This window comes from Pinus tabuliformis, chromosome 8, assembly GCF_031772625.1.
Source record: "Pinus tabuliformis cultivar Carrire ecotype Pingquan chromosome 8, CPIR1, whole genome shotgun sequence".
NCBI classification, from domain to species: Eukaryota; Viridiplantae; Streptophyta; class Pinopsida; order Pinales; family Pinaceae; genus Pinus; species Pinus tabuliformis.
The window spans coordinates 840,270,667-840,295,162 of NC_142294.1; positions in this window are offsets into that span (position 1 = coordinate 840,270,667).

Here is a 24,496-nt window from a genome sequence, read left to right on the forward strand (position 1 = left end):
ATGATTCATGCTAGAGCTTTCAGGTTTCTTACTAGGTGTTTGCATTTACTTTCCTCAGGGCATCAGTTACCAATAATAATTCTCTACTATGCCCTTTGAATTCCTTCAAAACAATTTTTCAAACCAATCTTAAGCAAAAATTTAAAAAAATCTACACACCTTTTTCACTTTGTAGGAGCTCGATATTGCCTCTGATGTATCTCTGTAATTTTGGATCATCTAATTTTGAAGTTGTGACCTGCAATAGCCCTCTATGTCCTCTTTCCAATGCCACCAGTTTGATCCAAACTGGATTCTCCAAGGAAGAGTTATGGCAAATCTCCCACAATGACCTGATTATAGACTAGTTCAGTAGAGCAAACTTGTACGACATGCCACATGTCCCTGTTTCGACCTTTGGCTCTGAAAAATATATAAAAGAAACTACAGTCTGTCCTCTTTTTGTACGTTCTTACGAAACTTCAATCTGATGCTTAGAGAGAAAGTTATGATGATTTCCCCATGTCACATGTTTGGAATGTAATTCAGGAGTTTGCAAAAAGACCAACTTCCTCAGATGATATCTACACAAATATAGCGCGAAAAGCTCTGAAATTTGGACCCAAGGTTCAGTGCAATTTCATCTCAAATGGGTTTTTTTTTTTTCTCTTCTGAAACATTGCAGAAAAAAGTTATAGCAAAAATTCCACGATGACCTATTTGGAGCAGTGAAACCCTAGAATCCAAAGCTCTGATACCAAATGTTATGAAACCAACTCACAAAAAGATAGAAAAGATAGATCAATTCCTTATAATTCAGACTCTTCGAGGGGGAAACCTCCTTTACATTACACAAATGAATGATTCTTTTATGATTCAAATGACAAAACCTCCTTTCTATATATAGGAGTCTAAGGAGTCACAATATAACCCAGCCGACCTAACAATAATAATATAAAGGCACAAAAATAACAATAGAGGGATTCTATGGGGCACAGTAATAATAATATGGGGACAATAGGGGCATAAAAATATTAATAAGGGATATAACTACAATAGTAATGGGGTAATCACTAGTATTATAGGGACCTAACATAATGTGGTTATATTGAACACATTTATGCAAATTGTGTTACTTTGGTATAGTTCTTACATTTGAATTACTTCCATGCTATCAAATTAGAAAATATTTTTTTTATTATTTATTTATGTATATTTGATCTAACTCATATTGTCACCAGCGATACTGGATATAAGTAGAAAAGATACCATTAAGCACAATGATAATTTTGCTAAGAGGTATGTTTCTATTTTATTTATTGTACTTTGATTATATTTGCATTACACAACCCAGTGTGTCTGTGTTTTTTTTCTTCTGAATTTTGGCTATATTTTTTAATGTACTATAACTAAAAGCAAATCTTTTTAATTTTCTAGGAAACATATGACACTTAGAGATTTAGATCTAGGATAACAATTACAAGGGAAAACGTACTTTGAACATTTCTATAAAATATTTTTGTTTGTTAAAACTAAAATCTATCTAGGATTTATTTACACCAGTAATGACTTTGCATTATCTTTTTTTTTTCATTAAAAATTTATCAGTTAGTTTCCATAATAATGTCCTTTTTACCAACGATTTTAGTGTATTATTTATGAACATGAAAAAGTTATAGAATTCAAATGATGTCACAATAGAGATGGATGAGGGTGTAGAGATAACAATGAGCAGTACTACATAAACAGATATTACAACAAACAAAAAAAAGAGAAACAAAAGCCAACGAAGAAATTAACGCAAGTAGGTGCTTTTAGGCATGTTTAATTAACTTTGTATCAGATTTATTATTTCTTTCTTTATTTCTTTTTGTCTTTTTTTCTTCTCTCTCCCACTCTCTCTCTTTTAATTAAATGTTCGTGACTAGAAAAAAATAATCGAGTCTACATCATTGTTGATCGAATATATTAGTAACAATATAACTAGGAGGATTTTTCATGGCGTTACCTTGGTTACATATCGAACATTTTTAGAAAAAATAAATAATTTAAAAGAAATAATTTGTATAGACTTAATAGATAAGAAAGTGGAAATGATAATAACATTCCTTGGGCCAACATCATTAATCAAACAACATGATTGAAATCCTATTACAAATGTTGGTGTTTTTATTGGAGATTTTGAAATAATTCTAAAGCATAAATACGAGAGTGTTGATTATGAAAAAAACTATTTTTCTAAATAGTTATAACAGTGTAGAAAACATTTGTCATGTTTGTGCATAGTACCAATTTTTTCCAAATATGAAAATTGAAAATTTGTTTTGTAATGATGATGTGTTTCCATTCGGCAGAATCGTAGGTATTGAAATTTCAGTTATGCACACAACAATGCAATATGTACTAGAAATCAATTATGAAAATGCAGAACAAGACACGACAAAAATAAGGTTTGTTTTATTTGAATGTTTATTGTCACGAATTTATCGTCCATCTATTTTTTTTTTCCACCAGAAAAACCAATTTTCATTAAAATAAAAATCAAGTTGCATATGCGTAGGTTTGTATATCCCAATGTTCATAAAAAAATGTCTTCATATTTTATATGATTTGCATGTATTGTTTTACAAATTATGCATATGTAACAGGTTCAAGTACATGATAAACTTATTTTGGCATGTGTTTCAACTCAAAACGATTTGTTAAAAAAATTGTTTTTCTGTTGATCTTGCTAAAGGATATAGTTAAAAAACAAGAAAGAGTTTTCCGAACTTCATAATCGAAGTTCATATGTCCATTGAAAATAGGAAAGAAAGTCAACAATCTAAGAAACCTACTTTCCTCACTAGTTGGAATTTGCATGATAAACTATATCATATTGTTTAAATAGACATATATAAAGAACAATAAAAATAAATAAAAATTGATATCATGTTACTAATCCTATGTCTTCTATATCAATTTTATAGTGTTTCCAAGGATACCTAACATTGATTAGTGCATGTACAAATCCATTCGAGAATGTATGTATGAAACATAGTACTCTAATTACTAGTGTTAGAACTATGAATAAAACTATGCTTTATTGTACCGCATGCAAGCAAGGCTCTCACGTCCTTTATTCCCATTGATTAAAATGCATCACACATGCAAGTGGAAAAACTAAAATACAGTGTATTATGAGGGGTGTCAAAGTGGAAAGAGTTTACCTACGCTACAACAATCCAATGAGAAATACTTACAGACAAAACAGAGGTTATTGAAATCTTGTCTAATTTTGAGACACATAGGACATTTACAAGAAAGAAACAAAATGTATTTATATGTATACAATAATGGGTTTCTTTGTTTACATTTTCAAGCAATATGGTAATAGCACAATTATCATTCCTTGCATTTCCAACCATCCTAACATTGCCTCAAAATTTATGGTTCAAGAATTCCAATTTTTGTTGAACAACTCTTTTGTTTTACTCAATAATTCGGATTTGTTTTCACATTCTGAATCAATATACTATACTCATGGGAAAAACATTATCAATGTAATCATCAGAGAAAAAAAGATGATTTGTTCAACTAATGCAAATGCTAGTATGGCATTTTACAGAAACGTATTCCAATGAACTATTTTATTTTAGCTCTTTTTATATACTATGCTGTGTCATATTTTTTTATTGCAGTCTTGTTTCTTACATTGTTTTGTTGATTTATCAAAATTATAAGTTTTATAACTACTCAAAAATATTACAAGTTGGTTCGTTATAATTTCAATTAACATTGTTATTAATTAATTGACCTTACAATCACAGTTTTCTTTGTATACAGTGTCGACCAATCCAATATTTTTTCTATTTAAAAATCTATTCGTACAATATTTAAACAAATATCTAAATAAATCATTATTATACAGAGTTGAATTATTTCTGAAGCAAATAAGAAAGATATGATATAACTTATAAAACATATTGCATTTATATATACATTTATAATCTAGAGCAGTCTGATATGTTTTTTCTTTAAATTTGTTGAGAATATTATAATACATAGCCTTTATCATATACCAAATTTCAAAATTGGTTCAGTAAATAAAAAAACTTGGTATCAATTTCTTTACTAATTAATGTTGTTTATGGAATTAATGCTTCTAATGATTATGCTACCAAAATTGAGAACAAATTTCGCTACCCATGTTTTGCAAGAGCTCTTCTGACAATTTTCTTACGACATGTAGTCCATTTTCGATTCACCTAAGTGTTTACCAAAGTTACAATGTTTAATTCGTTAGCGTTAAAATATCTTGGCTAAACATTAAGATATCTTGATTGAGCATTAAGATATCTTAGCTCTCAGCATGTACCTCTTCCTCTATCCTCCTACCATTGTTTCTTTGGGTCATTTCTTTGCTATTAGTAACAAATTAAAAAATCAATAGATAAATTATAAAGCAAAACCTTAAAACACTTATCAATTTCATAACAAAAAAGAAAGTTGATTCTTATAACTTAGTAACAAGTCTAGAAAAAAACGAACATTGACAAATTTTCTTTTATGAGAAACAGTCATGCATATAATACATCAAAGACCATAAGTCATATAAATCACAAATTGACATATTAGTTCTGAAATGACATTTAACTACTATCATTTTAATGGTATCCATTAACCGGTGATCATCATCAATATGGATAGTACTGATTTGCCTCATCTTTAATCAGAAAATATTGTTTTGCAATCGGTTACTTTAAATCATATACATTTTACTTAAATTCCAACTTGACATAGTCCAATTCTAACAATCATGTTTCATGATTGACCCATATTACACACTTTAGAAATCGATATCCAAATACTATTTTATTAATATCATGAACCACATTCTATTTTCATTAACTAAAGCTCTATTTCCAATAAATAAAATTATTTTCCATAGTTATTCACATGTCCAATGTTTATTCATCACATTTACTATATATACCTGCCTTGTTATCGACTAGATTTTACTTTGCATAAGTAATTTCATATCCTATATGTCAATTTGTGACTTGGATGTGTTGCTTCCTTTGTCCCATTATCCAAATATTAAATGAACTATGTTCACTAAAATACATAATTTAGGTAACAATTTATAACTTCCTATGGTTTTTGTCATTTTTTGTTAAGCTAAAAACTAGCACTCCAAAACTATTATAAGATTTCCTACATAACAAAAGTTTTGATTGTAAACTCTACACATTAACAGTTTAACAAAACTATCAACATTTGGAAAAATTTCAGGATAATTGCATTACCAAAAACCATTTTTCTCTTAACATCACCAGAAAACTATGACTGAATAACATTCTCCATTTCCAGGTTTCATTTTCATTTAGGCACATAATAATAGAAATTAGTCTCAAACCATTTAATCAATAAATAGCCTTCAAATAGATTGAATTTGGCATTGAAGAAATGAAATCAGGTCCATTCAATAACTATCACTTCACCTGCAATTTAATCTCTAATACATAAATTGTACTTCCTCCACATATCCTCCATTTACGACTAACATTTCTAATTGATGACATGTATATACAAACTATGAATCACTATCACCATCACCATCAACATCTCTATCTCAAACTGCTATTTCAAAATCACTATGTATTTTTTAATTCTCGTAGCATTTCAAGGATAACGTAAGTACATATCAATTTGTTGAAAAAATATTAATATGACTACTAAGAATTAATTAATTATTCAATGCTAAATGTTATTTTCAAGTTTTTGCATCCTCGCAAACATTACTATCTTCACAAAGTTTTTTCACATAACACACTTGTCCTTTCTTAGATGCTATAGAACTAAATGCTTCCAACAGATTGTACGCTAGTTGTTCTCATTACAATAATTAAGTAATAAAATATGTTATAAACACTAATGTTAAACTTCACAAATAATGAGTATAATATGCGATATTAAATTTGATAAATGAAAATTGATATTGTATATTGGCAACAAAGTGATCATGCAAGATTTTATGTTAGCTTTGAACTTTTCCATGGTCAGAATCTATTCTCAAACAAATATCTTCATCTAGTCGGAAAGGAGAAATAACATTTACTGAAAATTCAATATTTTTTTTAATATATGCAAAAATAGAAATATTGAGTATTTTTGCCAAAACTTTGGTTAAAATTGCGAAAACATAGCTAAATAATGAACGGTTAATGCAACCTAAACATGAACTGAAAGTAAATGCTTCCAAATTTTTGTACAATAATTGTTATCATTAAAATAATTGCGTAATAAAATATGTTATAAACAGTAATGTTATACTGTACAAATAACAAGTACAATATGGAATATTAAATTCGATAAATGAAAATTGATATTTTATATTGGCTTTGAAGTGATTATGCAACATTGTATGTTGGCTTCAAAATTTCTCCACACTTAGTCTCAACACTCACATACATTTTTTGAGAAAAAATATACAAAAGTATTTGGTGCTAAGTGCACTGATCCACACAATGAAAGCGTGAAAGTTTCCTTCGTGCTTCTGCACATGTGCCCAATTTCAATAAGATAGCCACACAAAAATATTGTGCTCAATGATCTGAACATTGATGTGGTTACAGGTTCTTTAAATTCCATAATAATTCAACCTTTAATTAATTGACTATTGATATTCGGGAAAATCGAGATTTGCATTATTTATAACAAAAATATTATCAACTGCAAATATGGATTATTTAATACCAAAATTTTAGAAATAAAAGCATTATTTATAATTAAAATATTACCAATAATATCATATGGGTGCACCATTTGTCTTGATCTTATTGTGAATATGGGGATATGTTGCATAGATGATAGTGCTTTAACACTAACACTGCTCTAGTCAATGATGTGACAATTGATGCATTTGCAGGTTCTTTGCATGAACTTGTGGGAAATTGTGTATATTACTACAATATTAGCAATAAAGTCGTTAAGTGCAAAGTGTAGAGATCCGCACCATGAAAGCTTGAAAGCTTCCTCTGCACAATGGACTTTGTCCACACTTTTGCACATGCACTTAATTTCAGGAAGATAATCATAAATAAAGCTTCTACTCAAATATGTGAATATTGATGCACTTGAGAAGAAAATTTTACCTCTATATTAGGACACAATAATTTGAAGTGCTCTTCCAACAAAAGTGAAGACAAAGATACATGTTATCTATGACTAGAATATTACCAATAATATCATATAGGTCCAACACTTGCTTCAGTGCTATTATGAACAAAAAGTATTCATTATTTAATACTAAAATATTAACAATAAAAGCCTTTAGTGTGGAGTGTGGAGTTCCACAAAATGAATTCTTGAAATATTTCTCTGCACGATGGACTTCTCCCAACTTTTGCACATGTGCCTAATTTTAGAAAGATAACCATAAACAAAGATTTTTCTCAATGATGCAAAAATTGATGGGGTTTTGTACAGAATTTTGACTGCACTCGCCAGAACCTTTAGTCAATTGACTACTAATCACTAAAATATTTCCAATGATATCATGCGGGTCTGCACTTCCGTATATGTACATAACCTCACAAAGATAACCATTAAAAAAATATATTTGGAAATGCTAAGATATGCATTATTTACAATTAAAATATTATCAATAATATAAGCATAATCAATGTTATTGATAAGATAAAATATGGATTATGTTAAAATACTAAAATACTAGCAATGAAAGCTTTAAATGCAAAGTGTGAAGTGTGGAGATGCACACAATGAAAGCTTGAAATCTTCCAATGCGCAATGAAATTTCTCAACACTTCCACACATCTTCCTAATTTTATAAACATAACTTTTTCTCAATGAAATGTAGTTTTATACAAAAAATTGTCTGCACTCTACACAACCTTTATTCAATTAACTATTGGTATCTATAAAAGACTGAGATCTCCAAACAGATCTTCATGAAAAAGGGAATATGGAGATACACACTATTCAGAACTAAAATATTACCAATAATAATAGCAATAAAAGCCTTCAGTGTGAAGTGTGGAGATCCCCACACAAAGAAATTTTTCTCCACATAATGGAATTCCTACCCACTTCCACATAAGAGCCTAAACAAAGAGATATTCAGAAATACGAAGATGAGAATTATTTACAATTAAAATATTATCCATAATATTGTTTCTCATTAGTGTAAGAATCATAAATCAAGAGGTCTAAGTTTTATAAATTTCTTGTGATTTAATTTTGACAAGTAATGTGTCAGTAGTTGCATTGGCCAGCTGTTGATAATGCATTTTTTATTGGCATGCATATTGTCAATGTATCTTGTTATAGTTTAGAATCGATACTCTATTTTGAGAACTGTGCATTTTTCTCGTTAGCATAAGAATTATGCACAGTATCCATTTTCGAAGATAGATATAGATTTAACAACATCTGTATTATGTATGTTATGGTTCTTTCACTATGCGTTAATCTTCATGAAAGGAGGATCAATTAAATAGTGGTTGTATGCATTGTTTAGAATTAAAATATAATCGTAAAAAATATTATTACAAACAAAAAATATGGATTATGTTTTAATACTAAAATATTAGCAATGAAAACCTTTAGCGTGGAGTGTGGAAATCCGCATAATGAAAGCTTGAAATCTTTCTCTGCACATTGAACTTTATCCACACTTTCTCACATTTACCTAATTTCATAAACATAACAATAAACAAAGTTTATGGTCAATGAAATACATAAGTGCGGAGATCCACACAAATAAAGCTTTCTATGCACAATGGACTTCCTACACACTTCTGCAAAAGAACCTAAACAAAGAGATATTCAGAAATAGGGAGATAAGAATTATTTGTTATTAAAATATTTCCAATAATATCGTATATGTCAATCGTTTACTAAAATATTAGCAATAAAATCCTTTAATACAAATTTATTTATCAATTAAAAACAACTTCCAATGTCAATCATTGACCAAAAAGAATTATTAAGTACAAAAGTACTTATCTATGGAAATGGCCAATTCTTTCATTGTGTAGAAAGCTTCCTGCAAAGATAATCAATTAAATAAAGGTAGTATCATTATTTCCAATTAAAATATTATCAATAGTATAAGCATATACATTGTTACAAAAAATATGGATTATGTTTTAATACTAAAATATTAGCAATGAAAGACTTTAGTGTGAAGTATGGAAATCTACACACTGAAATTTCTCTGCACTTCTGCACATCTACCTAATTTCATAAAAATAACTATAAACAAAGCTTTTGCTGAATGAATGTGGTTTTATACATAATCTTGTTCGCACTCTACACAACCTTTATTCAATTGACTACTAATATCTATAAAATACTGAGATCTCAGAAAGGCTCTTCGAGCAAAAGGGAATACAAAAATATGCATTATTTATAACTAAAATATTACCAATAATATTATCAATAAAATTATTTAGTGCGAAGTTCATAGATCTGCGCAAAGAAATCTTTCTCCGCACAATGGAATTAATGCACACTTTGGCACAAGAACCTAAACAAAATGATATTTGGAAACACAAAAATAAACATTATTTACAATTAAACTATTACCAATAATATCGTATACGTCAATTTCTTACTAAAATATTAGCAATAAATTCCTTTAATGCAAACGTATTTATCAATTAATAACAACTTCCAATGTCAATGGTTGACTGAGAGGAGTTATTGAATACATAAGTATGTATCTGCGCACGATCAAATTTACCCTCACTCTTGCACATTTGCATAATATCATAAACATAACCATAAATAAAGCTTTTACTCAATGAAATGCAAAAGTGTGGATATCTACACAAAGAAAATTTTCTTTACACAATAGACTTTTTGCATACTTTTGCACAAGAGCCTAAATAAAAATATATTTGGAAATATGAATATAAGCATTATTTACAATTAAAATATTACCAATAACATTCTATGGGTCAACTGCTTACTAAAATATTAACAATAAAATCCTTTAATGCAAATGCATTTATCAATTAACAACAATTTTCAATGTCAATGGCCTACTGAAAAGTGTTACTATCTATGAAAGTAGCTATCTATGGAAGTGGTCAAAGCTTTCACTATGAAGAAAGATTCATGCAAAGAGAATCAATTAAATAGTTCTATTATGCATTATTTAAAATTAAAATATTATCAATAATATAAGCATAAACAATTTTATTGTGAACAACAATTATGGGTTATGTTTTAATATCAAAATATTAGCAATGAAAGCCTTCAATGTGGAATGCGGAGTGTGGAGTGCAGGTCTCCTTATGAATATTTTTCCTTATAGTTGTCGGAATCAATACTCTATTCTGAGGACTATGCATTTTTCTTTTAACATAAGAATTATGCACAATATCCATTTTTTTAAATAGATACAGATTTAATGACATAAGTATTAGGTGCATTGTGGTTCTTTCACTTTGCAGAAAACTTCATGAAAAGAGAATCAATTAAATAGTGGTAGTATGCATTATTTAGAATTAAAATATAATCATAAACAATATTATTACAAACAAAAATTATGGATTATGGTTAATACTAAAATATTAAGAATGAAAACCTTTAGCGTAGAGTGTGGATATCCACACAATGAAAGCTTGAAAAATTCCTTTGCACAATGAACTTTATCCAGAATTTTTTACATCTACCTAATTTCATAAACATAACCATAAACAAATTTTATTGTCAATAAAATACATAAGTGCGGATATCCACAAAAGGAAATCTTTCTCTACACAATGGACTTCCTAAGCACTTCTACCAAAGAGCCTAAACAAAGAGATATTCGGAAATAGGGAGATAAGAATTATTTACAATTAAACATTACTAATAATACTATATAAGTCAATCACTTACTAAAATATTAGCAAATAAAATCCTTTAATAAAAATATATTTATCAATTAACAACAACTTCCAATGACAATCGCTGACTGAAAAGCATTATTAAGTACGAAAGTAGCTATTTACATAAATGGCCAAAGATTTCACTATCAAAAAAGCTTCATGCAAATATAATCAATTAAATAATGGTAGTACACATTATTTACAATTAAAATATTATCAATAATATAACCATAAACAATGTTATTGTGAACAACAAATATGGATTATGTTTTAATACTAAAATATTAGCAATGAAAGACTTCAGTGTGAAGTGTGGAGATTTGCACAATGAAATTTCTCTACACTTCCACAAATCTATCTAATTTCATAAACATAACTATCAAGAAAGCTTATGCTCAAAGAAATGTGGTTTTGAACATAATCTTGTCTGCACTCTACACAACCTTTACTCAATTGGCTACTAATATCTATAAAATACCGAGATCTTTGAAAGGATCTTTGAGAAAAAGGGAATACGAAGATATGCATTATTTATAACTAAAATATTACCAATAATATTAGCAGTAAAAATCTTTATTGCAAAGTGCAAAGATATGCACAAAGAAAGCTTTCTCTGTACAATGGAATTACTGCACACTTTTGCACAAGAGCCTAAATGAAAAGTTATTTGGAAATAGGAAAATAAACATTATTTACAATTAAATTATTACCAACAATATCATATACGTCAATTGCTTACTAAAATATTAGCAATAAATACCTTTAATGGAAACATATTTATCAATTAATAACAACTTCTAATGGTAATGGTTGACTGGAAGGAGTTATTGAATACATAAGTATATGTTTTCGCACAATGAACCTTATCCCACTCTCACACATTTGCATATTTTCATAAACACAACCATAAACAAATATTCTACTCAATGAAATGTAGAAGTGTGGAGATTTACACAAAGAAAGGTTTTTTTACACAATAGACTTTTTGCACACTTCTGCACAAGAGCCTAAATAAAAATATATTCAGAAATATGAATATAAGAATTATTTACAATTAAAATATTACCAATAATATCGTATCTGTCCACTGCTTATTAAAATATTAGCAATAAAATCCTTTAATGCAAATGCATTTATCAATTAATAACAATTTTCAATGTCAATGGTTGACCAAAAAGCGTTATTGAATACGAAAGTAGCTATCTACGGAAGTGGTCAAAGCTTTCAATATGCATAAATATTCATGCAAAGAGAATCAATTAAATAGTTCTATTATGCATTATTTAAAATTAAATATTATCAATAATATAAGCATAAACAATGTTCTTGTGAACAACAATTATGGATTATGTTTTAATATCAAAATATTAGCAATGAAATCCTTTAGTGTGTAATGCAGAGATCCACACAATGAAAGCTTGAAAGCTTCCTCCAAACAATGAACTTTCTCTGCACTTCTGCATATCTGCCTAATTTCATAAACATAACCATAAACAAAGCTTCTACTCAACGAAATGTGGTTTTGTATAAATTTTTGTCTCCACAACCTTTCCTCAATTGACTATTGATATTTATAAAAAATCGAGATCTCCGAAGGGCTCTTAGAGAAAAACGGAATATGCAGATATGCATTATTTATAACTAAAATATTACAAATAATATTAACAATAAAAGCCTTTAACATGAATACACAATGGATTTCTTGTGCACTTCCACACAAGATCGTAAACAAATAGATATTCACAAATGCAGAGATAATCATTATTTACAATTAAGATATTACCAATAATATCGTATACGTCAATTTCTTACTAAAATATTGACAATAAAAGAATTTAATGCCAATGTATTTATCAATTAATAACAACTGCTAATGTCAATGGTTGACGAAAAGGCATTATTGAGTATGGAAGTGGCTATCTACGGAAGTTGTCAGAGCTTTCACTTGGTGGAAAGATTCATGTAAAGAGAATCAATTAAATAGCGGTAAAGGTAGGGACTACGCAACATCGCAAATATTATCCCTGTTTAAAATTGGTATGTGTAATTTTGAATTTTATTGGAATATAATGTCATTATTTTAAATATTAAGTGTAATATGAAAGGTTAAAGGTTTATTTTTAATAAATTAATTTTGAATTAATTATACATGTTTAATAAATTAAATAAAAATTTTTTGCATATTTTTTCGTCAATTTGGCCCAAATATAGTTGAGTTTTTATGAGTCTTAAGTTTAATTGGTTTAATTTGCAAAAGGTTCCACATAGGTTTTTATGGGGTTGAATCCATTCATGCATTTATGAGTACATTTTAAATGACAAAAAATCGCAATCTTGCTCAAAATTATATTATATTATTTTAATAAGAAAAAACATTTCATTTATTAATTATACTACTCCTTAATTATATATAATTTAATTGAGTAGTCTAATTAATAAATGAAATTATTTTTCTTGTTGCGTTGAAACATGTCCCACTGTGGTAGAGATGTTGTCACCTTGTAATTTTTAACAATTTGACTAAGTCGAATTACATAAAAATAAATAAATAATAAAAATTAAATTAAATAAAAAAATTAATTGTTGAATTTAGGCTTCTGTGATCCATATCAAGTTTTATGAGAAGATTCTTTAATGTAAATCACATTAGGATGCTTTTGTTGACGCGTTTCAAACCAACGAGTGTGGTTCATCGTCAGGACAAGTTGAAGAACCGGATCTTGGCTATAAGTTAAGTTTTATGAGAAGATTCTTTAATGTAAATCACATTAGGATGCTTTTGTTGACACGTTTCAAACCAACGAGTGTGGTTCATCGTCAGGATAAGTTGAAGAACCGGATCTTGGCTATAAGTTAAATAGAAGAGAAAATCATCCACGAACTATATTAGATCAGGCAACAACTATATTGGACTGGGCAACTAGACTTTTTAATGGCTATATTTGACTGGGAAATGGCTAACTAGACAAGACTACAGGATAGGGGTGGGAGAAATAAGATTATATATTAAATTAATAGGAATTAATTAATTACCGAAAGGATTTTAATTAAATAATTAATATAAGTTAGTTTCATAACTATTACCATATGTAAATGAAGTAATGTATTTAATTAATATGAAAAAGGTTTTATGTCACAAACTATATAATTAAATATTTAATATTATATTAAAGTTAGCAAGTTATGCAATTAAACAATTAATTATCAAATATGAAATAAAGGGGGCTAATATTATCTAATTAAATAGTTAATTGCGAGTTAGTTATGTTATAGTCATCCTTAACAAAGAAGACTATTGCCAGAAGATGTTGGATCATCTTTGTAATAGTGGAAGCTATAAAAAGCTTTCCAAGAATCCTGTGAAAAAGATCTCAAGAACTGTGGCTCTTGCTATCAAGTCTAGTAACACTGTGAGTTCCTTTCACCATAAACTCATTGAGAGTAGCCCCATTACTCCAAGGATCTATGGGCTTCCAAAGATTCACAAGGAGGGGGCTCCCCTTAGACCCATTGTCAATACCATTGGTGGTCCTACTTACCTTCTTGCTAAATACCTTGCCTTGAAGCTTAGACCCTTAGTTGGCCTCACAGAGTCTTTCATCAAAGACTCTACGTCCTTTGTTGAAGAGCTTAAAGGCATAAAGCTTGACCCTGGGGACATTCTTGTGAGTTTCGATGTGGTCTCCCTTTACACGTGCATTCCTATAAAGGAAGCCATTGGGGTTATTAACTAACTCACGGACCCTAAGACTGCTCAATTAGTTGAGATTTGTCTCACTTCCACTTTTTTCAGCTTTGAAGGTGAGTTCTATGAATAGACCTATGGTGTTGCCATGGGCTCCCCCCTGTCCCCAGTTGTTGCTAGTCTTTTTATGGAAGATTTCAAATCCAAGGCCCTGGCCTCAGCCCGTCTTCTGCCCAAACTGTGGAAAAGATTTGTGGATGACACGAATGTCATCTCGATGCATGGCCAAGATGAGTTGAATCATTTATTCAAGCATCTCAGCAATCAATCCCCCACCATTAAGTTCACTATGGAGCAAGAAGTCAATGGATGCCTTCCCTTCCTCGATGTTCTTACTTCAAAGAATAATGATGGATCCTTATCCCACCAAGCGTTTTGGAAGAAAACACATACTGAGCAGTATCTTCATGCCAGCTACCATCATTTCCCTGCTAAAAAACTAGGCATTCTCAACACGCTTGCTACTCGTGCACTGAGAATATCTGATGAAAAGAGCCTCAATAAAGAGAAGGACCATCTCCTTAATGTATTTATTAATAATTGTTATAGTAGGCACCTTGGTCAGAAAGCCTTCCTTAAAGCCAGCAAGAAGTCATTGGTCAAGAAAGACCCTAAAGATCGAGCCTCTGGGGTTCATCTCCCTTTCATCCAAGGGACCACTGATAAGATTGCAAGGATTCTGAGGAAGCATAATGTTCCCCCTACCTTTAGACCCCTTAACACCATCTGTAGCTCCTCCTGGTCGGTAAATGACCCGATCGACCCCAAGGAGATGAAAGGTGTCTATGTTATTCCTTGTTCCTGTGGGACCCCCTATGTTGGTGAGACTAGTCGTTCTATTAATCAGAAGATTAATGAGCACTCAGGCGACTTAAAACATGGGAGGACTCGGTCTTTCGCCCTAGTAGAACATGATGATAAGACAAAACATTATGTATGTATTAAATAGGCCCGTGTTATTACTAAGGTTGCGAAATTTCATCACCGGAAATTTAGGGAAGCCATTGAGATTAAAAAAAGGCTGAACAATCTCAATAGAGATTATGGCTGGAAAATTAGCAGTTGTTGGATCCCTGCCCTCTCTTCCTAGTCGACTCTGATCCCTGGGGTGTTCTTCTCTGTAATTCTTTCCTGAATAAGAATCCCTCTTATTAATTTTTCTTTACCTAAATTTTGTTGAAAAGATGAAAATTGTTCCTAATTAACTACCAATTTAAAACAATCTATTTTGTTTCTCTTTAGCTCATTGTTTCGATCACTCTTTAGGTATTTTCACTTTATCCTCTTCCTATTATTTATTACAAGGTCCATGATTTATCTAGCCTAATTAGTTATCCTTTTAATGAAATACCCTTATTATATATTGTTATTAACTAAAAAAAAAAATTATATTTTATTAGATATTTTTAGTTTATGACTTAATGGTTTAAGCTTACACTTAATTTAATAGTTTCTATTAATAGGTTATACAAACTATTAATCTGTTATATTATTAGCCCTTTGGATTCATACATACTTAGATATACAATTATTTAATTAAATATTTATTATAAAACTTCAATATGATATTAATCGTTTATTTATATATTTTTTATTAAAAGGTTATGATATTAACTATAACATAACTAACTCGCAATTAACTATTTAATTAGGTAATATTAGCCCCCTTTTATTTCATATTTGATAATTAGTTGTTTAATTGCACAACTTGTTAACTTTAATATAATATTAAATATTTAATTATATAGATTTAGATATACAACGCTTTTCATATTAATTAAATACATTACTTCATTTACATATGGTAATAGTTAAGAAACTAACTTATATTAATTATTTAATTAATATCCTTTCGATAATTAATTAATTCATATTAATTTAAAATATAATCTTATTTCTCCCGCCCCTATCCCATAGTCCTGTCTAGTTAGCCGTTTCCCAGTCAAATATAGCCATTAGAAAGTCTAGTTGTCAAGTCCAATATAGTTTTTACCTGATCTAATACAGTTGGTGGATGATCTGCTCTTCTATTTAACTTGTAGCCAGGATCTGGGTCTTCAACTTCTCCTGATGATGAACCACACTCGTTGGTTCAAAATGTGTTGACAAAAGCATCCCAATGTGATTTAGGCCGAAGAATCTTCTCATAAAAAAAATTAATGTAATGTAATGTAAACCTTTTAAAAAATAAAAATAACCCTATAAAAATAAAATAAAAATGAAAATAAAAATGACCCATGGTATTGAGAACACATGGTATTGGCCCATGGTATTCATGTGGAATATAGCATATTTAGAGGGAGAAATTAAACAATCTATATTCATCTTAACTCTCTAACAAGTGTAGCCAGGGATCAAAATTCTTGAGATACAAACCTCTTTTAAAGTGAAAATAAATTTGATCCTTCTCGAACCTTATAGATCCGTCCAAAATTAAAATGATTCTAAATTAGTTATAAATTATTTCTATATTACATTTTTTTTAAATTAAATTTATCTCAACTATTATTTTCTAAATAATAAAAAATACTTAACACTTTTCCCAACATATATTACTAAAAAAAATTAAAATTAAAAAAATTTCATTAAAACAGTGTAATATCCAACCATCAAAGTCAAAACACGATAGAAACTTGTGTTGAAAATTGATATGATATATCTTAACTGCCGATCTTCTTGTCTCCAATATAGTTGAAAAAGTGATATATTCATTAAAGCAATTTTAATGTCAATCTATTGAAATAAAAAATAAATAAATTGAAGAAAGCTTTTATTACAAATTTAGACGTTTTTATGATTTATTATTTATTCTTTAATAATTTTTAAACATTTCGCAGGGCAATTAATTTTAAAATATCCATTATGCAATCAGGGATTATTTTAAAATTTGCCATGGTTAAATTAAATTAAATTAATTTAATATTCAAACAAAACAATTTAATATACATATTATCAAGGATGTTAGTAAAGTGCATATTACTATATAATTTTTTTATTCCTTTAAGAACATATAGTTTGAGCATATAACATATGAAAGAACATACGCAAATCATTAAGTATGTGCAAAAGGTTTCAATGACTTTACATGGTCCTCCTCTAACTTTAATGACTTTAGATGGTGTTTATCACCACCATTTCCTTATGTCCCCTACCATTATGATGAAGTTATGTGTCACCGATCTAACCTATGTATAAAGTGGTTTAGATTACACTGGGAAAGATAAGGTGGGTACGTTTACCTAGGTCACTAGGTTGGTCATGGGACCCCACGTGTTCAATGCATATTTCTTCTAACCACCGAATCACTCATATTTAGTACCCCACATGCTCAAACCATTGAAAGGTGATATGGAATGGATGTACATAAACTCATTTGAATTTCTATAAGTTTTCCAATTAGGTGCATTGCTTCAAGAAATCCCAACTTTATAAGATCTTTTTTCTAAAAGAAAGATGAAATGTACTTGGTTTTTGCATTTGTATACATTGAACTCCACTTAGGTGCCCTCTTTTAAAACCTCATTGACATTTGAGATATGTATAAAGGTGATGTTACCTCACAAACTAGAACGATCATTGTAGCAATAATTGATTATGACTATGACCACATTCAATGTGCAAAAGACAATGAATATGAAATTGCATATATTAATGCGAATTTAACATTTTAAAACAAATCACATACCCACTGTTTATAGAAATACCCGATGCATATATACAAGTTTTGAAAATTAAACAAATTACTTATTCAAGGGGGTAGGGATGTATTAATTGCTATAGTGAATATTTTGAATTATTTTCTCCTTTCACAATTATTTAAGATTTTTTTTAATTTATTTGTTTAATGTTATTAATGATTTTATTAAATTTTATGTATACTTTTAAAAGACATCAATTATTAAATGATAATATGGAATATGGAGTTATCATATAGTTTTATATTTTGGTTATTTTTTTCTTTATATTTTAATTAATATTTAGTAGGGAATCTTAGTCTAATACAAAATTGTTATTTTAAATTGTCATTTTGGATAGATTATGAAATTTTGAATTTAACTAATAATTAAAATTGTAATTTCAATATTATGAATTAATATTTCAACCATTATTTATTTAATTAATTATTTATCAATTGATTTTTTGAGATACTAATTAATTTAAATAACATGTATAAATGCTTTAGGCAACATGTTTTAGTAAAAACATTATTGATGATGACCAAGAAAGCTATAACAGAGCAGAGGATATCGGGTTTTTTAAATTCTACCTTTATTGCTCGTATACCAATGACATCAAATGCCACATTTTTTATAGATTTATAGCCTATATCACTTTGCAACATCACTTATAATATGATCTCCAAAACTATTGATTCTTGTTTAAAGGAGAAATTATCTTGTTATATCTATTAATAACAATTCGGTTTCCTCAAGAATCAGTAGATTCAAGATGTCGTGGAAATAGAACAAGAAAATATATACTCTATAAGAGCTCAAAAGTAAGAGCCATTGATTCCAAAGCTAGATTTACACAAGGCATATGACTGTGTAGATTGGTCATATCTCAGATCGATCCTTCTATTGATGGTGTTGTAAATACGTCAACCAAGGGGTCTCCCTGATGTGAAGTGCCAATTAGACATGACACCGTTTGGAGTAGGATCCCCATTTGGAATATCAACCTAGTTGCCATGTATTCTTAAAGATATGTTGTGGCTCTAACTATCAGCAAGATAGATGAGTGAAAATGTGCCTTCAAAAAGCGAGGGGCTATGCCTAGTGAGTGTTTGATCACATGTGTGTCAAAGTTCTTTCATTGCAGATGGGGAGGAAGAGTGAGCCTCTAAGAGAGAGGTAGTAGTACCATCCCTGTAGAGACACACATGAATAACAAGGGTATGTACAACATCAAGCAGAATAGTCAAAAGAGATGTGACAATCATTGAAACCAACATAACAAGGAAGACTTGTCTAATATCCAGTGGAATAGTCCATGAGGATGCCTGTAACACCCTCCTCACACATGAAATTTGTGACCTTTCACCTTCCTTTCCTCCTAATTTCCATCATTTTCATAAATAAATGTGCCAAAAATTTCATTTTGCCTTTCAAAAGCCTTAGTCATTGCCTTTGCTAATTTCCTTAGCCACAAACAATCAAATGAACAACCACACTAGGATGTCTTCCCCACCATTCAGCTTGGAATACATGTCCCATCAACCATGGTCTTATATATTTTTACATGGAATTTTTACGAGGGTTTTTACAGAACCCTCCTCATTGGGGGACACTGTCCTCAGTGTTCAGTGAAATCTATAACCAACAAGACTATTGAAAACAAAACATACTGCCCATGAAGCTTTTCAACACAACTCATTATGGTATTCATAATAACCACACATACACATATGCACATTTTCTAAACTGGCAAATAAAGGATATAATGCTTGAATTTGCCACAAGGGAATCCATAGTTTCACACCTCCACCCTCAAAGTAATACCATGATTCACCTCCTTCACAGGAAGTCTAGAATCTAATGCCACAGTCAAAGATGCATCCAATGTCTAACGCTACAATCCTGCACCACTTGTCCTCTCAACGAACAGTTAGTGGTTCATTATTCTGGGGCGCACTGCCAATGTACCTCTGATTCCATCTAGAAATGCCCATGAACAAAACAAATATATCCTCAACCTTCCCTTCTCTACTACACAATCCCTCAAGAAATATGGTCACCCTTTTGTGCAGTCACTCACCTTCCAAGTTCCTCGGCTTTGTCTATCTTGGGTGATCCATCCCTTGGCAAGGCCTCCTTGCATCGAAAGATAAAACAACCAAGGGATATACCTGCCTCAAAACCATCATACTAGTCATATCATGCTCATGGAAATCAATGGACACTATTGGGTACCAGTGTCCCATAATGGCCTTGCTCCTGAAGTGCTTTACCATCATATTGTTGTATCTTCCAATTTTTTTCACTGTTGTTACCAATTCTTGCAGTTGATTTTAACCATCAAACTAAGAATTTCAGTGCTTCCTGTACCAAGCACATAACTTCCATTAGATTCAAAATAAATTTAAATAACTTCAAATCATACCTCATTGGTAGCTCGTCAATAAGGTATACTTACAATCATGTTTACTCCCAATCACAACAAGTCAAACTAGCATCTTTCACCAAATCATCATGTATAAACATATTACATTAAGTTAGCTCAAATACAACCATCATAGATTAACATCATAATCACATGTAACTGTTATGCAACCATCTAACGAAAGGATAGAAAAGATAGATCAACGCCTGAGAATTCAGCCTCTTCGAGGGGGCCACCTCCTTTACATTACATAAATAAACAATTCTTGGATGATACAAATGACATGACCTCCTTACTATTTGTAGGAGTCTAAGGGGTCATAATATAATCAGAGCCGACATAACAATAATAATGTAAGGGCACAATAATAACAATAGTGGGCTTTTATGGGGCACAATAATAAAAATAGTGGGCTTCTATGGGGACTACATGGGTACAACAATATAATAAGGGGGTTGTACTAATAACAATAAGGGGTTACACTAGTAGTATAGGGACCTAACATGCCCCTCTCCTTCAAAAGTGTTGTCCTCAACGCTTGAGTAGTTCTTGATGCTTTTGTATAAAATTCTTGTCCTTCCATGTGAAATCTTCAACAGGTAAGTTCTTCCACTTGATGAGATGCTTTGAAATTGATTGATTTCGTATAAGTCGACTTCTCGATTCTGTAAATGCTTCAGGTTCCAATATGCTTTTTCCTTCCTTGTCAAGTTCTGGAAATATTGTTGGAATTGGGATATTCAGCAACTTTTGAATGAGTTCCCACCCTGTTTTTCATTCTTCCATTCATACCTTCCTTTGTTTATCAAATTTGGTTGGATAATTGTACCAACCTCTACCATTTCTACAACCATATGTTCAATTTCACTCCTTTGGGCATATGGATATCTATAAGGCTTGACGTTTGGAGGAACACATCTTGGAATAAAATAAATAGCATGATTATGATCACGAATACATGGGAGACCTTTGGGAGTCTCAAATACCTTGGAATGATTGTCCAAGACTTTTTGGAGATCTAGAGAAATACATGATTTCGATGTGCGAATAGTTAGCGAACATAATTGTGCAATTATGCCTCGTTGTTCTTTCTTTAGAAGCTTTGTCATTTTGTCAGAGTTGATTATCCTTCCTAGTTTCACTGTGATACCCCTTAATTCAAATTCCTTTCATTCTAAAGAAAATTTCATAAAAAGTTCTTGAAAATTAAAATTTGTTGTACCCAAGGATTGTAGCCATTGGACTCCTAGTACAACATCAGCACCACCCATTAGAACGAAAAACATTGGGCTATTCAATACATATTCTCCCATGGATAGCTTGATATTTTGGCACTTTCCAAAGCAATTTATGGTTTCTCCACTTACAACCGTCACTTGACACTCTGGTGTTGGATCTAGGAAGCAATTCAAGTCCTTGGCTATCTTACAATTAATAAAATTATGGGTACTACCTGAATCAATCAACACTATTACTTTTTTCTTCTTAGTATGTCCTTCTATCTTTATAGTTTGAGGAGTGGTAATTCCAACGAATAAATTACAAGATATGGTCAGATTCATTTCTTCTTTCTCTGGGGTTGGTTCCTGATGAGTATCCTTTTCTTTTGATGTTTCTTGATACTTTTCTTCCTGATATTTCACTGTTTGAACCTTCTTCTTCTTGATATGTCCTTCTATCTTCAGAGTTTGGGGAGTGGTAATTTCTTCCAATGTTTTACAAGATGTGGTCGGATTCATTTCTTGATGCTCGATGTGATCTTTCACTTCTTGAACATTTTTCTTCTTGATATGTCCTTCTATCTTGATAGTTTGAGGAGTGGTAATTCTGGCCAGTACATTAGAAGGTATGGTTGGATTCATTTCTTCTTTCTCGATGTGATCTTTCACTTCTTGAACCTTTTTCTTCTTGATATGTCCTTCTATCTTGAGAGTTTGAGGAGTGATAATTCTTGCCAATGCTTTACAAGATATGGTTGGATTCATTTCTTCTTTCTCTGAGGTTGGGTCATGGCGCATATCCTCTTCTTTTGATGTTTCTTTATCCTTTTCTTCCTCCTCTTCATACTCTATGTAAAATAATTTCTTGTCAGCACACTTATGCCCTTTAGTGCATTTTCTATCACAATTATAACAAAGCCCTTTTTTTCTTTTTTCTTCCAATTGTTGTGGTGTAATCCTTGGAGGTTGTGGAAGGCTAGGAGAAACAACACTTCCATTATTATAGTTGTGAGGGGTAGACTCTGTTGTTGCCATAATTTTACTTTCCACTTTGTAACAAAGCCCTTTTTCTCTTTCCAATTGTTGTGGTGTTGCTCTAAAGAAGGTGTTGCTCTTTGTATCCTCATAATGTGCTATCATTTCCTCCATGAAAATTGACCATGTAACAAGTTGTTTGCGAGAACAAAGCCCTTTATACCATAAAAATTGATCTGGTTCTAAATGTGAAGATGCAATACATACCTTTTGTAACAGTGGTACACCATGTAGATCAAAATATCACTCCATATGAAGTATCCAATTTATCGGATCCTTGGCATCAAACTTCCTCATATCACCTTTTCTTGATTTTAGGAGCTCTATCTTGAAATGACTATAACTCTGTAATTTTGGTTCTTCTAGTTCTGAAATTGCAGCCTACAGTAGCCCTCTATGTCCTCTTTCCAATGCCACCAGCCTAATCGAATTTAGATTCACCAAGGTAGAGTTATGCACAATCACCCAAGATGACCTAATTATAGACCTTTCCAATAGAGTGAACTTGTATGAAGTGCCACGTGTCACTGTTTTGACCTTCGGATTTGAAAAATATACACAGGAAACTACAGTCCGTCCACTTTTTGTAACTTCTTACAAAATTTCAATCTGATGCTCAAAACAAAAGTTATGACAATTTTCCCTAGGTCACCTATTTGGAATGAAATTTGGGAGTCTACAAAAAGGCCAACTTCTGTAGATCATATCTCTGCAAATATAGCACAAAAATCTTTGAAATTTGGACCCAAGTTTCATCACGATTTCGGCCCAAATGGGTTTTTTTTCGTGTCTGAAACATTGTAGAAAAAAAGTTATAGTGCAAATACCATGATGACCTGTTTGGAGCAGCGAAACCCTAGAATCCAAAGCTCCGATACCAAATTTTATGAAACCAGCTCACAAAAAGATAGAAAAGATAGATCAACGCCTTAGAATTTAGCCTCTTCAAGGGGCAACCTCCTTTACATTACATAAATGAACAATTCTTGGGTGATACAAATGACAAGACCTCCTTTCTATATGTAGGAGTCTAAGGGGTCATAATATAATCAGAGCCGACATAACAATAATAATGTAAGTGCACAATAATAGCAATAGTGGGCTTCTATGGGGCTCAATAATAACAATAGTGGGCTTCTATGGGGACTACATGGGTACAAAAATATAATAAGGGGGTTGTACTAATAACAATAAGGGGTTACACTAGTAGTATAGGGGCCTAACAGTAACCATCATAAACCAAAATCATAGATCACATATAATCATCCACTACAAGAAAAAAGGACATTGGTGAGGGGCGAAAAATGTCACCATAAGCTCATTGGTGATGGTCAAAAGAGCCTTCGTCACTAAAAACTTAATTTCACCAAAGGTGGCGTCGCCAAAAGTATAGGTGTTATAGTGACATTCAAAGTCCGTCACCAATAATGATTTATAATGACAGATAGCAACCATCACCATTTCATATGAGCAATGGTGACGAACCATAGCCTCCATCACCAAAAACTGAATGTCACCAACGGTGGCATCGC